Source organism: Mobula birostris, chromosome 13, assembly GCF_030028105.1.
Source record: "Mobula birostris isolate sMobBir1 chromosome 13, sMobBir1.hap1, whole genome shotgun sequence".
NCBI classification, from domain to species: Eukaryota; Metazoa; Chordata; class Chondrichthyes; order Myliobatiformes; family Myliobatidae; genus Mobula; species Mobula birostris.
In genome coordinates, this window is record NC_092382.1 from 39,052,380 (window position 1) to 39,066,608 (window position 14,229).

Sequence of the window (14,229 nt, forward strand, 5' to 3'; positions counted from 1 at the left end):
GCCAGGCAGGACACAAAGATATTGGTCATGTAATCTCTTAATTTGCCTCTCCCAATTACCTGGGGCATATCCCATCAGGCCCTGCGGACATCCACCTTATTTAAGAGAAACAACAATACCTCCTCCTTTACTGCAAAATGTCCTGGCATGTTAACCGTCTCGGTACTGATCTCCCCATCCAATACATCCTTCTCCTTGGTAATGTAAACGTAAAGTTCTCATTAAGTACCTCAACGACATCCTTCATATCCTGGTAAATATCCCCCACCCCCCTTTATCGTTGAGTTGTCCAACCTTCTCCCTAGTTACCCTCTTGCTCCTGATCTATGTGTAGAATGTCTGAGGGCTCTCATTAATCCAACCTGCTAGGGACATTTCATAGCCCCCCTGCCTTTCCTAATTCCCTTCTTGAGTTCTTTTCTGCCTTCCTTGTGGCCCTCCAGTGCTCTTTGATTCTGGCTTCCTAATCTGTGTATAATTCACCATTTTTTTTTCTTCTTGACTGAATTCACGACGTCCCTCGACACCCACGGTTTTCTTACCTTGCCATCCTTGTCTTTGCCGCTTATTGGGACGTGCCTGCCCTGTACTTGGTGCAGTGAATCTTTAAACAGCCTCCACATGCTGGATGTGGAATTTCCCAAAATCAGCCATTCCTAAATCACTCTCCCTAGTTCCTGTGTAATGCTCATGTAATTTGTGTAGCTCCGGTTTTAAACTCTCCCACAAGATGAATGCCCATCTTTATAACTATCTTAAAATTTAAGCTGTGGTCACTGCTCACCCACTGAAAGACCCCTTGCCTGGCCAGACTCATTACCCAACACCAGATCCAGTACATCTCCTACTCTGGATTTAGGATCCTTCCTTGGAGGCACCTCACAAGTTCCGTCCCATCTAATCACCATGGACTAGGAAGTGCCAATGAGAGGACTCGGCCCGAAACACCGACTGACGAACGCTTCAAATTCGACCACCTTCTGCTGATGGGCCCGATAGGAGAGCAAAGACCCTCTGTACACAGTACCGGGACGTTCCCTCTCCTCCCGCTACCACAGCTCCCGCAGCGCCTGAAACAAAAGCATGTGGTAAATCCGTAAGGTCATTAAGGAGTTTGGTTTGTTTTGTGTCCCGAGAGTGGAGACTAGGCACCAGCTGGTCTCCATATTGTAGAAGATAAACCACAAAAAACAGAAAATCTTCAGATTCTGGAAATCCAGTTTATACACATAAAATTCTGGAATAACTCAACAAGACAGCCAGCATCTTGGCAAGCAGTAACCAGTCGAGATTTCGCCGAAATCTTTCAAATCTCTGTCTCTCTCTCTCTCCATCACTCTCTCTCTCCCTCTCACCCAATTGCATTTTCTGCCAGTCTATCTCATATCCCGGGCTCTGTCTGCTAGTCCCTCTGCCATCGCAGTCTCCCTTTCCCCTCCGACTCTCGGTTTTTCTCTACGAATCTTTCTCTCACAGTCACTCTTTCCAAGTCTCTCTTTCCCGTGTCTCTCTTCCCATTCTATCTTTCTCCCCATTCTCCCTCCATAGTCTGTCTCTCTATACCTTCTCAGTCTCTCTCTCTCTCTCTCTCTCTCTCTCTCTCTCTCTCTCTCTCTCTTTCTCTCTCTCTCTCTTCCCAGTCTATCTCTCCCCCTGTCATAGTCCAGTCCGTGAAGTCCGTATTCCGGTTCACGGTCCGGTCGAACGACCCTTGCTCCAGGTTTTCCTGTCTACCCTGCTTCTGTTCTTGTTGAGCTCTAATTGAGTCAGCTGACTCTCGTTGGGGCTGGCTGCATAAATACCTTCAGAGACCAGCGCATGGCTACCGGTTTGTTCTTGTCCTTACTCCTTGTATCCCTTCTGTTTCCTCGCCTGAAGCCTTGCCTTGTCTTGCTGGTAACTCTCGCCTCGCCCGAAGTTCTAGTCTTGCCTTGTATTGCCTGAGCCTTGCCTGGTCTTGCTGGTAACTCTCACCTCGTCTCGCCTTCAGTCTTGTCCTGGAGCCATCCCGTACCAGCTCCATTCCTGTCCCTTTCCTCCGTCGGGTGAGTCAGGCTGTCTTGCCATTACCCTGCTGCTGGTTCTGTCCCTTCCTGTCCCTTGCCTCCGTCAGGTAAGCCAGGCCGTCTTGCCGTTACCTGCGGTTGGTTCTGTCCCTTGCCTCAGTTGGGTGGCGATCCGCGTCCTGCCCAGGAGTACCGCACCCTGCCCAGAAGACCCCAGTCTCCTACCTCCTGCCAAGCCTCGTCCCTAGCCTTTAGCCTCAAGCCTGAAGACTCCAGCCTCCTGCCTCCTGCCAAGCCTCGCCTCAAGTCTCTATCCTCAAGCTTTAAGACTCCAGCCTCGTCCTGCCTGCCAGCCAAACCTCGTCCGTGCCTAGTTCTGGGGTCCGAGCCAGAGACAAGACCCAGGTACTGGGTTCTTGTCCAGTCTCTGGCTCGGAGTCCAAGCCCGGGCTCCTAGCTCTGTTGTCCAGTCCTGTTCCGGGTTCCCGGTTTTCCTGTCCATGTCTTTGCCCTCGCCCTGTATCCTAGTCCTGTCCCTAGTACTTCAGTGTCTGTGTCTTGCACTTGGGTCCGTTCCTAGCCACCTCCTTATGGCACCCCTGGTTTCTCTCTCCGCCACTCTCTACACCGCCTCTCTCTCTCCACCGTCTTTCTCCTCCAGTCTCTCCAGTCCATTCGCCATCTCTCCTCTCACTCTCTAACCCGCAGACTTTCTCTCAACCCAGTCTCTGTCCCTCTGTCTTTTCTTCCCTCGCAGTCTCTCGTCCCCGATCCTGTCTCCCACGCGTATTCTCCCCGTCCTTTGATATCCCTCTTTCCTTCCCCTAGTCTCTCCTCTGTTCCGCCTTCTCTCTCTTTCTTCCCCCACGGTGTCTCTCCCTATCGCTGTCTTTATCTCTCCTCCTATCGTGTTACTTTGCCTTCGTTTTTATCTTTCCCCCATCTGTCTCTCCCCGACTTCTTCTTCCTGTGGTGTTCGAGATGTAACAGCATATATACCACCTAGGTAACGTCCGATATTAAGCATGACCATGGATATCTCTATCTTCCGGTATTTTCCCTCTCTCCTTTCCCTCTCATTTTACTATGGACCGATACCCTTCTTTCTACTTTCCTGTCACCTCCCTTTGCTGCCCCTCCTCCTCCCCTTTCTCCCATGATCCTCTCTCCTATTGATCTCTTTCCTATTGGCATTTTCCACTTACTATCCCAGGCCATTTACTTCGTCCCTCTATTTCATCAACCTGGCGCCACCTAACACCTTCTAGCTTGTCCTCCTCTCCTTCCGCAGACTTCGTAGTTGGGCATCTTCCCCTTTCCTTTCCAGTCCTGTTGAAGCCGCGACCCGAGGTGTCGACCGTTTATTCATTTCTATTGCTGCCTGACCTGCGGAGGTCCTCCAGAATTTTGTATGCGCTGCGTATTGATGCAGTCCCTCGTATAGTAAACCAGCTGCCATCAAAGTTCATACCACTATGAAGCAAAACAATTCAGTCACTGTACACATGTCTCTCGAGTTGGTGCAAATACTTAAACCGACAGAACATCTGCATTTATTGCATGTGTACCAACAATGACAATTGCTTTGCAGATGCTCGAAATTGGCAGCGTTGTTAACAGAGAGGTAGATATTCGTATTTACTTATCTGACAATCTTAAACGTCCTTTCACTGTAAATACAACACAACAATCTATATTGTTTATTTTTCCTGACGTGTTAACTCGATGTGCTCAATGGTCCGAACGGAACGGCACAGAAGGAGAGCCTTTCACTGTGTCTCGATGCTGATTGCAGTCATAAGCCAAAGGCTCGTCACATATGCGATGAAATTGATCATTTTATCTGATGGTCCGAGAAGGGCAGGCAAGGATAATGACAAGGGCTGGGAGATTCACATAGAGTGACGGCATTCTCGTGATGCAGAGAAGGACAAGAAAACGGATGTTCAAACATCAATAACCTTTTCAAATGTGGTGTTGAACACATTCCGAATATCTGCCTTCGCTGACCAGAAGGGTCAAGACATAATAATATATAATACTTCACAAACAAGAGAAAATCTGCAGATGATGGAAATCCAAGAAACACACACTGAAATGCCTATATAATATGTGTCTGATTAGAGTTCTTAACTTTCCTGCGTGAATGCAATGGAACCGATGCAGCGGGGTTTCACCAGGAACATGGAACATTTCAGATATCAGCGGAGAATACTCCATTCTCTCCTTGAAGCAGGGGAAGAAGAGATGCTTCATACAGATGATTAAAAAGTATTGGAGAGGTACTTGTGTTCACTATGGTCACCATTTCTCCATATCAGCTGCATCTAACACGATGGACACAGGTTTAGTGGAAGTGTAGGTTTCAGAGGATGTCGCGTAATGTGTTGACGTTCTTTGTTCCATTCTGACGTAATGCAATGACGCGACGATTTAATTGGACATGTGCCGGCCGAGGTTACTGTACTTTCATTGTTCACAACGAGAAACATTATAACAATAAACACACTGAGTTTGGCTGCTCAATCTACGGAATACTTGTTCACGCCGTTGATCCCGAGTTCCCGATTAATGCTGAATCCACTGATATCAGGAATTTAATCTCCGTCTGCAGTGGGGGATATGTGCGTTGATCATCCTGCCGCCTTTTGTTTCCTTCTTGGTTTCATTTCCACCTGAATTAGAAGAAGATTTGTATAATTTGATAATAAATATACCTTTTAACCTGAAGTTATACCCGCTTGAGCTGAAAGCGAAGATCGATAAGGAGGTTCATCGATCAACCTTGCTTTTATAAGATGAAACTTGCTCTTATTAGTCGAAGCCTTAAGTTCAAAAGTGAAGGGGTTATGTTGCAAATTTATAAAACTCTGATTAGGCTATTTCTGGAGTACTGCATACAATTCTCGTCACCCTACTGTAGGAAGGAAGTTCAGACTTTGAAGAGGTTGAAGAGGAGGTTTACCTGGACGTTGCCGGATTAAAGGAAATGTGCGTTTATGAAAGGTTGGATTAACATGGTTTGTTTTTTGTGGAGCACCGGGGATTGAGGGGAGATCTAGTAGACGTTTAGAAGATTATGAGGGGAAGAGTTAGAGTAGACAAGGTGTGTCGCTTTCCCAGAGTTGAAGTAATTAATACCAGATGGCATGCATTAAAGGTGAGAGAAGGTAGATTCTGGGGAGATGTCAAGGTCAAGCTTTTATGATATGTTTACGAAGACACGTCGTTCTCTTTTATTGTCATTTAGTAATGCATGCATTAAGAAATGATACATCATTTCCTCCGGTGTGATATCACAAAACACAGGACAAACCAAGACTGAAAAAAACTGACAAAACCACATAATTATAACTTATAGTTACAAACAGTGCAACAATACCATAACTTGATGAAGAAGACAGTGAGGACAGAGCACCTGCATTCATTGCATGTGTACCAACAATGACAATTGCTTTGCAGATGCTCGAAATTGGCAGCGTTGTTAATAGAGAGGTATATATTCGTATTTACTTATTTGACAATATTAACCGTCCTTTCACTGTAAATACAACACAATAATATATATTCGGTTTATTTTTCCTGACGTTTTAACTCGATGTGCTGAATGGTCCGAACTGAACATAAAAAGAGCCTTTCACTGTGTTTTGATGCTGGTTGCAGCCAAAAGTCAACGGCTCGACAGATATGCGATGATATTGATCAGTTTGTCTGCTAGTCCGAGAAGTACAAACGAGGATAAATACCGTCCATGGATAACAAGGGCTGGGAGATTCACAAAGAGTGATGGCGTTCTCGTGATGTAGAGAAGGACAAGAAAACAGATGTTCAAACATCAATAACGTTTTCAGAAGCCGTTTGATAACGTGGTCTTGAACACGTTCCGAATACCTGCCTTCACTGACCGGAAAGGCCAAGATTTAGAAAACTCCACAAACAAGAGAAAATCTGCATATGATGGAAATCCAAGAAACACACACTGAATTGCGTATATAATATTTGTCTGATTAGAGATCTTAACTTTTCTGCTGTGAATGCAATGGAACCGATGCAGAGGGGTTTCACCAGGAAGGTGCCGAATATGGAACATTTCAGCTATCAGCGGACATAGAACATAGAATAGTACAGAACAGTACAGGCCCTTCGGCCCACAATGTTGTGCCGACCCTCAAACCCTGCCTCCCATGTAAGCCCCCACCTTAGATTCCTCTATATACCTGTCTAGTAGTCTCTTAAACTTCACTAGTGTATCTGCCTCCACCACTGACTCAGGCAGTGCATTCCACGCACTAACCACTCTCTGAGTAAAAAACCTTCCTCTAATATCCCCCTTGAAATTCCCACCCCTTACCTTAAAGCCATGTCCTCTTGTATTGAGCAGTGGTGCCCTGGGGAAGAGGCACTGGCTATCCACTCTATCTATTCCTCTTATTATCTTGTACACCTCTATCATGTCTCCTCTCATCCTCCTTCTCTCCAAAGAGTAAAGCCCTAGCTCCCTTAATCTCTGATCATAATGCATACTTTCTAAACCAGGCAGCATCCTGGTAAATCTCCTCTGTACCCTTTCCAAAGCTTCCATATCCTTCCTATAGTGAGGTGACCAGAACTGGACACAATACTCCAAGTGTGGCCTAACCACAGTTTTATAGAGCTGCATCATTACATCCCGACTTATGAAAGCTAACACCCCATAATCTTTCTTAACTACCCTATCCACCTGTGAGGCAACTTTCAGGGATCTGTGGACATGTACCCCTAGATCCCTCTGCTCCTCCACACTACAAAGTATCCTGCTATTTACTTTGTACTCTGCCTTGGAGTTTGTCCTTCCAAAGTGTACCACCTCACACTTCTCCGGGTTGAACTCCATCTGCCACTTCTCAGCCCACTTCTGCATCCTATCAATGTCTCTCTGCAATCTTTGACAATCCTCCACACTATCTACAACATCACCAACTTCTGTGTCGTCTGAAAACTTGCCAAGCCACCCTTCTACCCCCAGAGAATCCGTCATTCTCTCCTTGAAGCCGGGGAAGAAGAGATGCTTCATACAGAAGATTAAAAAGTATTGGAGAGGTACTTAGACATAAAACCATAAGACAAAGGAGCAGAAGTAGGCCATTCGGCCCATCGAGTCTGCTCTGCCATTTTATCATGAGCTATCAATTCTCCTATCTAGTCACACTCCCCCGCCTTCTCACCATAACCTTTGATGCCCTGGCTACTCAGATACCTATCAATCTCTGCCTTAAATACACCCAATGACTTGGCCTCCACTGCTGCCCGTGGCAATAAATTTCATAGATTCACCACCCTCTGACTACAAAAATTTCTTCGCATTTCTGTTCTGAATGAGCGCCGTTCAATCCTTAAGTCATGCCCTCTCGTACTAGACTCCCCCATCATCGGAAATAACTTTGCCACATCCACTCTGTCCATGCCTTTCAACATTCGAAATGTTTCTATGAGGTCTCCCCTCATTCTTCTAAACTCCAAGGAATACAGTCCAAGTGCGGACAAACGTTCCTCATATGTTAACCCTCTCGTTCCCGGAATCATTCTAGTGAATATTCTCTGAACCCTCTCCAACATCAGCGCATCCTTTCTTAAATAAGGAGCCCAAAACTGCACATGGTATTCCAAGTGAGGTCTTACCCGTGTCTTATAGAGCCTCAACATCACATCCCTGCTCCTTTATTCTATTCCTCTAGAAATGCATGCCAACATTGCATTCGCCTTCTTTACTACTGACTCAACCTGGAGGTTAACCTTAAGGATATCCTGTACGAGGACTCCCAAGTCCCGCTGCATCTCAGAACTTCGAATTCTTTCCCCATTTAAATAATAGTCTGTCCGTTTTTTTTTTCTGCCAAAGTGCATAACCATACAGTTTCCAACATTGTACTTCATTTGCCACGTCTCTGCCCATTCTTCCAATCTATCCAAGCCTCTCTACTGACTCTCCGTTTCCTCAGCACTACCGGCCCCTCCACCTATCTTCGTATCGTCAGCAAACTTAGCCACAAAGCCATCTATTCCATAATCCAAATCGTTGATGTACAATGTAAAAAGAAGCGGCCCCAACACTGATCCCTGTGGAACACCACTGGTAACCGGCAGCCAACCAGAATATGATCCCTTTATTCCCACTCTCTGTTTCCTGCCAATCAGCCAACGCTCTATCCACGTATGTAACTTTCCCGTAATTCCATGGGCTCTTATCTTGTAAAGTAGCCTCATGTGTGGCACCTTGTCAAAGACCTTCTGAAAATCCAAATATACAACATCCATTGCATCTTCCTTGTCTAGCCTACTGGTAATTTCCTCAAAAAATTGTAATAGGTTTGTCAGGCAGGATTTTCCTTTAAGGAATCCATGCTGAGTTCTGCCTATCTTGTCATATGCCTCCAGGTACTCTGTAACCTCATCCTTGACAATCGACTCCAACAACTTCCCAACCACCGATGTCAAGCTAACAGGTGTATAATTTCCTTTTTGCTTCCTTGCCCACTTCTTAAATAGCGGAGTGACATTTGCAATCTTCCAGTCTTCCGCAACCATGCCAGAATCTATCGACTTTTGAAAGATCATCGCTAATGTCTCCGCAATCACCACAGCTACTTCCTTCAGAACACAAGGGTGCATTCCATCTGGTCCAGGAGATTTATCTACCTTTAGACTATTCAGCTTCCTGAGTACTTTCTCTTGTTGTAATTATGTCTGCGCACACTTCTCTTCCCTGCCACCCTTGAGTGTCCGGTATACTACTGATGTCTTCCTCAGTGAAGACTGATGCAAAATACTCGTTCAGTTCCTCTGCCATCTCCTTATTTCCCATTACAATTTCTCCAGCATCATTTTCGATCTGTCCTATATCTACTCTCACCTGTCTTTTACTCTTTATATACTTGAAAAAGCTTTTAGTATCCTCTTTGATATTATTTGTTAGCTTCCTTTCATAGTTAATCTTTTCTTTCTTTATGACCTTCTTGGTTTCCTTTGGTAAGGTTTTAAAAACTTCCCAATCCTCTGTCTTCCCACTAATTTTTGCTTCCTTGTATGCCCTCTCCTTTGCTTTAACTTGGGCTTTGACTTCTCTTGTCAACCACGGTTGCATCCTTTTTCCACTCGAAAATTTCTTCTTTTTTGGAATATACCTGTCTTGCACATTCCTCATTTGTTGCATAAACTCCAGACACTGCTGCTCTGCTGTCCTTCCCACCAGTGTCCCTTTCCAGTCAACTTTGACCCGTTCCTCTCTCATGCCACTGTAATTTCCTTTATTCCACTGAAATACCGACACATCAGATTTCGGCTTCTCCTTTTCTAATTTCACAGTGAACTCAATCATGTTATGATCACTGTCTCCTAAGGGTTCCTTCACCTCAATCTCTCTAATCACCTCCGGTTCATTACACAATACCCAATCCAGTACAGCCGATCCCCTAGTAGGCTCAACAACAAGCTGTTCTAAAAAGCCATCTTGCAGACATTTTACAAATTCTCTCTCTTGAGATCCAATGCTGACCTGATTTTCCCAATCTACTCGCATTTTAAAATCCCCCATAATTATCATAACACTGCCCTTCTGACAAGCCTTTTCAATTTCCAGTTGTAATTTGTAGTCCACATCCCTGCAGCTATTTGGAGGTCTATAAATAACTGCCATCAGGGTCCTTTTACCCCTGCTATTTCTTAGCTCAACCCATAAAGATTCTGCACCTTCCGATCCTATATCGCCTCCTTCTAATGATTTAATATCATTTCTTACCAATAAAGCCACGTCTCCCCCTCTGCCTACCTTCCTATCCTTCCGATACACCGTGTATCCTTGGACGTTCAGCTCCCAGAGACATGCATCCTTCAGCCAGGTCTTAGTGATGGTCACAATATCATACCTGCCAATCTGTAGCTGTACGACAAGATCATCCACCTTATTCCTTATGCTGCGTGCATTTAAGTACAACACCTTAAGACCAGTATTTGGTAATTTTTGCTTTGATTTCACTGCAACTTTATTGCACTGCAACTCATCCCAATGGCTACAAATTTGTCCCATCACCTGCCTGTCTTTCCTGACATCTTTACTGCTCACTATCTTAGATTTATTTCTGTTTTCCCCTTCCTCCGCTCTATCATTCCGGTACCCATCCCCCTGCAAAATTAGATTAAACCCTCCCTAACAGCTCTACTAAACTTTCCCGCCAGGATATTGGTCCCTTTCGGGTTCAGGTGTAACCTGTCCTTTTTGAACAGGTCATACTTCCCCCAGAAGAGATCCGAATTATCCAAGAACCTGAAGCCCTGCCCCCTACACCAGCCTCTCAGCCACGCATTCATCTTCCTGATCCGACTATTTTTGCCCTCGCTAGCACGTGGCACAGGTAGCAATCCCGAAATTACTACCCTGGAGGTCCTGCTTCCCAGCTTCCTTCCTAACTCCTGGAAATCTCTCTTCAGGACCTCCTCCTTTGTCCTATCTATGTCATTGGCACCAACATGTACCAAGACAACTGGCTGCTCACCCTCTCCCTTTAGAATATTCAGGACCCGATCCGAGACATCCCGTACCCTGGCACCTGGGAGGCAACACACCATGTGGGTATCTCTGTCAGGCTCACAGAATCTCCTGTCCGTTCCCCGGACTATGGAAACCCCTACGACTACCGCATTTCTCTTCTGCCTCCTTCTCTCCTGCACAACAGCGCCAGGCTCAGTGACAAAGACTATGTTCAGTATGGTAACCATTTCTCCCACATCAGCTCCATCTAACACGATGTACATAAGTTTAGTGGAAGTGTAGGTTTCAGAGTATGTCCCGTAATGTGTTGACCTTCTTTGTTCCATTCTGACGTAATGCAATGACGCGACAATTTAATTGGACATTTGCCGGCCGAGGCTACTGCACTTTCATTGTTCACAACGAGAAACATTGCAACAATAAAATCACTGAGCTGGGCACCTCAATCGACGGAATACTTGTCCACGCGGTTGATCTCGAGTTCCCGATTAATGCTGAATCCACTGATATCAGGACTTTAATCTCCGTCTGCAGTGGGGGATATGTGCGTTGATCATCCTGCTGCCTTTTGTTTCCCTCTTGCTTTCATTTCCATCTGAATTAGAAAAAGATTTGTATAATTTGATAATAAATGTACCTTTTAATCTCAAGTTATACCCGCTTGAGCTGAAAGCGAAGATCGATAAGGAGGTTCATCGATCAACCTTGCTTTTATAAGATGAAACTTGCTCTTATTAGTCGAAGCCTTAAGTTCAAAAGTGAAGGGGTTATGTTGCAAATTTATAAAACTCTGATTAGGCTATTTCTGGAGTATTGCATACAATTCTCGTCACCCTACTGTAGGAAGGAAGTTCAGGCTTTGAAGAGGTTGAAGAGGAGGTTTACCTGGATGCTGCCGGGTTTAAAGGGTATGTGTGTGTGTATGGAAGGTTGGATTAACATGGTTTGTTTTCTCTGGAGCACCGGGAGCTGAGAGGAGATCTAGTAGAGGTTTAGAAGATTATGAGGTGAAGAGTTAGAGTAGACAGGGTGCGTCGGTTTCCCAGGGTTGAAGTAACTAATACCAGATGGCATGCATTGAGGATGGGAGGAGGTAGATTCTGGGGAGATGTCAAGGTCAAGCTTTTTTGATCAGAGTGGTGGATGCCTGGAGTGCACTGCCCGGTACGGTGGTAGAAACAAAAACATTAGAGGCTTTAAAGAGATCAGAATCAGAATTCAAATAAAGAATCGGGTTTATTATCGCCGCTATGTGTCATGAAATTTTGTAATGTAGCAGCAGCATTTCAAAGTAATACATAATATCGAAGAAGAAAATAAATAATAATAAATAAGTAAATCAATGATAGTATACGTATTTCGAATAGATTGAAAATCGTGTAAAAATCAGAAATAATATATATTTGAAAATTGATGTAGTGTTTATCATTTCAATGTCCATTTAGAAATCGGATGGCGGAGCGGAAGAACCTGTTACTGAATCGCTGAGTGTGTACCTTCAGGCTTCTGTGCCTCCTGTCTGATGGTAACAGCGGGAAAAGGGCATGTCCTGGGTACTGGAGGTCCTTAAGCTTTCTGAGGTACTTCTCCTGGAAGATGTCCTAGGTACTTCGTAGGCTAGTATCCACGATGGAGAGGAATAAATTTTACAAACCTCTGCAGCTTCTTTCGGTTCTGTGCAGTAGCCCCACTCCCCGTACCAGACAGCGATGCAGTCTGTCAGAATGCTTCCCAATGTACATCTATAGAAGCTTTTCAGTGCATTGGTTGACATACCGAATCTCTTCAAACTCCCGATGAAGTACGGACGTTTTCTTGCCTTCTTTAGAACTGCATCGATATGTGGTGACCAGGATAAGTCATCAGAGATCTTGACACCCAGGAACCTGAAACTGCTCACTGTCTCCACTTCTGATCCCTCTATGAGGATTGGAATATGTTCCTTCGTCTTACCCTTCCTGAAGTCCACACTCAGCTCTTTCGTCTTGTTGATGTTCAGTGCCAGGTTGTTGCTGCGACACCACTCCGCTAGTTGGCATATCTCAGTCCTGTAGGCCCTCTCTTCTCCATCTGAGATTCTACCTACAATGTTTGCATCATCAGCAAATTTATAGGTGGCATTTGATGCGCACTTTTGATTACTCGATATCCTCATGGATGTCAGGAAGATCGAGGGATATGGACAAGGTAGGAAGGAGGGATTAGAGTTTGAGTATCTTTGATTTGCTGTTTAGATGTCACGGCAATACATTGTGGGCCGAACGGCCTTTTCACGTATATTTCTGTGCTGTTTGCTCCATGATATTGGAATTTCTTCCAGTTTTCCTTTCCAGATATTTACAACCAAGTGTTTGCAGCGCTGGGCTCTAGTGGCGCAATCGGTTAGCGCGCGGTACTTATATGGCAGTACTCGGCGGAGAAATGCCGAGGCTGTGAGTTCGAGCCTCACCTAGAGCACTTGTGATTTTAATGCTTGCAACGCCCAGGTCACTGCGCGTTTTTCAAGCTGAGCACCCTGTTTATTACTTGCATTTAACTTCGAAGCGATGCACCTTTGACCTTATTCACTAAAAGGCATGTGCCCGCGGGGCTGCAAACATTCTCCGTGTTTGCTTCTCTCGCTCAACACGCGTAGCCTCACTTCCCTTTGTTGAACGTGCCTGAACAGGCTGTTTCTTTGTTGAATCAAGACATCACAAGCCCAACACATTCCTGTCTTCTCAATTCAATTAACCAAGCAGTGAAACAACGAACCCGACCTTTCCTGAAGCCATGCCTCAGAAACGCTGTAATTGCACCTCACCTTGGTTCGCTGTGCTGTCGATTAAGCTCAATGTTCACTTACAACGGCGAGTTGTTTCAGGCACACGCGAACAAAAGAGATATTAATCGTGGCCTCAATGGCCAGAAATGGTATCGAGATGCTGATATCTCTATCCCTCTCTCCCAACATGAAGCTCCAGTATTTCAGCACAGAATTATAAAATAATTCTCACATGTCCTGTGTTCACCAAGCCTCTGTGAAAGAGAGAACACTTCCCCCGATTCTACTGACGTGCTGAGATTCCGTTTCCAATGGTCAGATCCCTCTAGCTGCAATGCGATCCCTCCACTGCGACCTTGATTTGATCTACTTGCCTGAAGGTTGTTGTTCCCAATATAATATTCCTTCACAATCGGTCGTATAACTGGCCTTTCATGTCTTTGTCTGGTTGCGATCCGACGGGTCAGATTGGAACATGATCATCAGTGTGATGGTGTGTCTGGTGTTAGTGTGGATTCGGTGTGACGACTGGCCGTGATTCATTACTCTACAACTGGTATCATCTCACAAGTAACTCCGGCTTGTAACGCGTCCTGTTGTCTATAAGTGTATCGGCACGTTGTTCAGTTACTTTCAATTAACTTGTAATCTGAGGTGATGAGAACGGACGAGAGAGACAGGGTGAGAAATCTTAAAGGCGCCGTTGAATTTAGTCCGTGAGCTGGAGCGCAACCTCGTGGTAGGGGAAGGGGGAGATCCAAAATGATAGGAGAAGACAGGAGAGCGAGGGAGAAAAAGGAGAGAGAGAAAAATACACACACACACACATACACACATGTGTGTATTCTTTTTCTCCCTCTCCTTTTTCTCCCTCTGTCCCTCTCACTATACCCTTCGCCCATGGGCTTCACCCTCCCCCTTTCCTTTCTCCCTGG

At 45.2% G+C, this 14,229-nt stretch overlaps 1 non-coding gene across 1 annotated transcript; it reads left to right on the top strand.

The window, feature by feature from the left end:
- The first annotated feature begins 12,893 nt into the window (after positions 1-12,893).
- On the top strand, positions 12,894-12,987 carry trnai-uau (transfer RNA isoleucine (anticodon UAU)). Its single transcript has 2 exons — positions 12,894-12,931; positions 12,952-12,987. It is a non-coding gene; the product is annotated as a tRNA-Ile (tRNA).
- Positions 12,988-14,229: the final 1,242 nt, after the last annotated feature.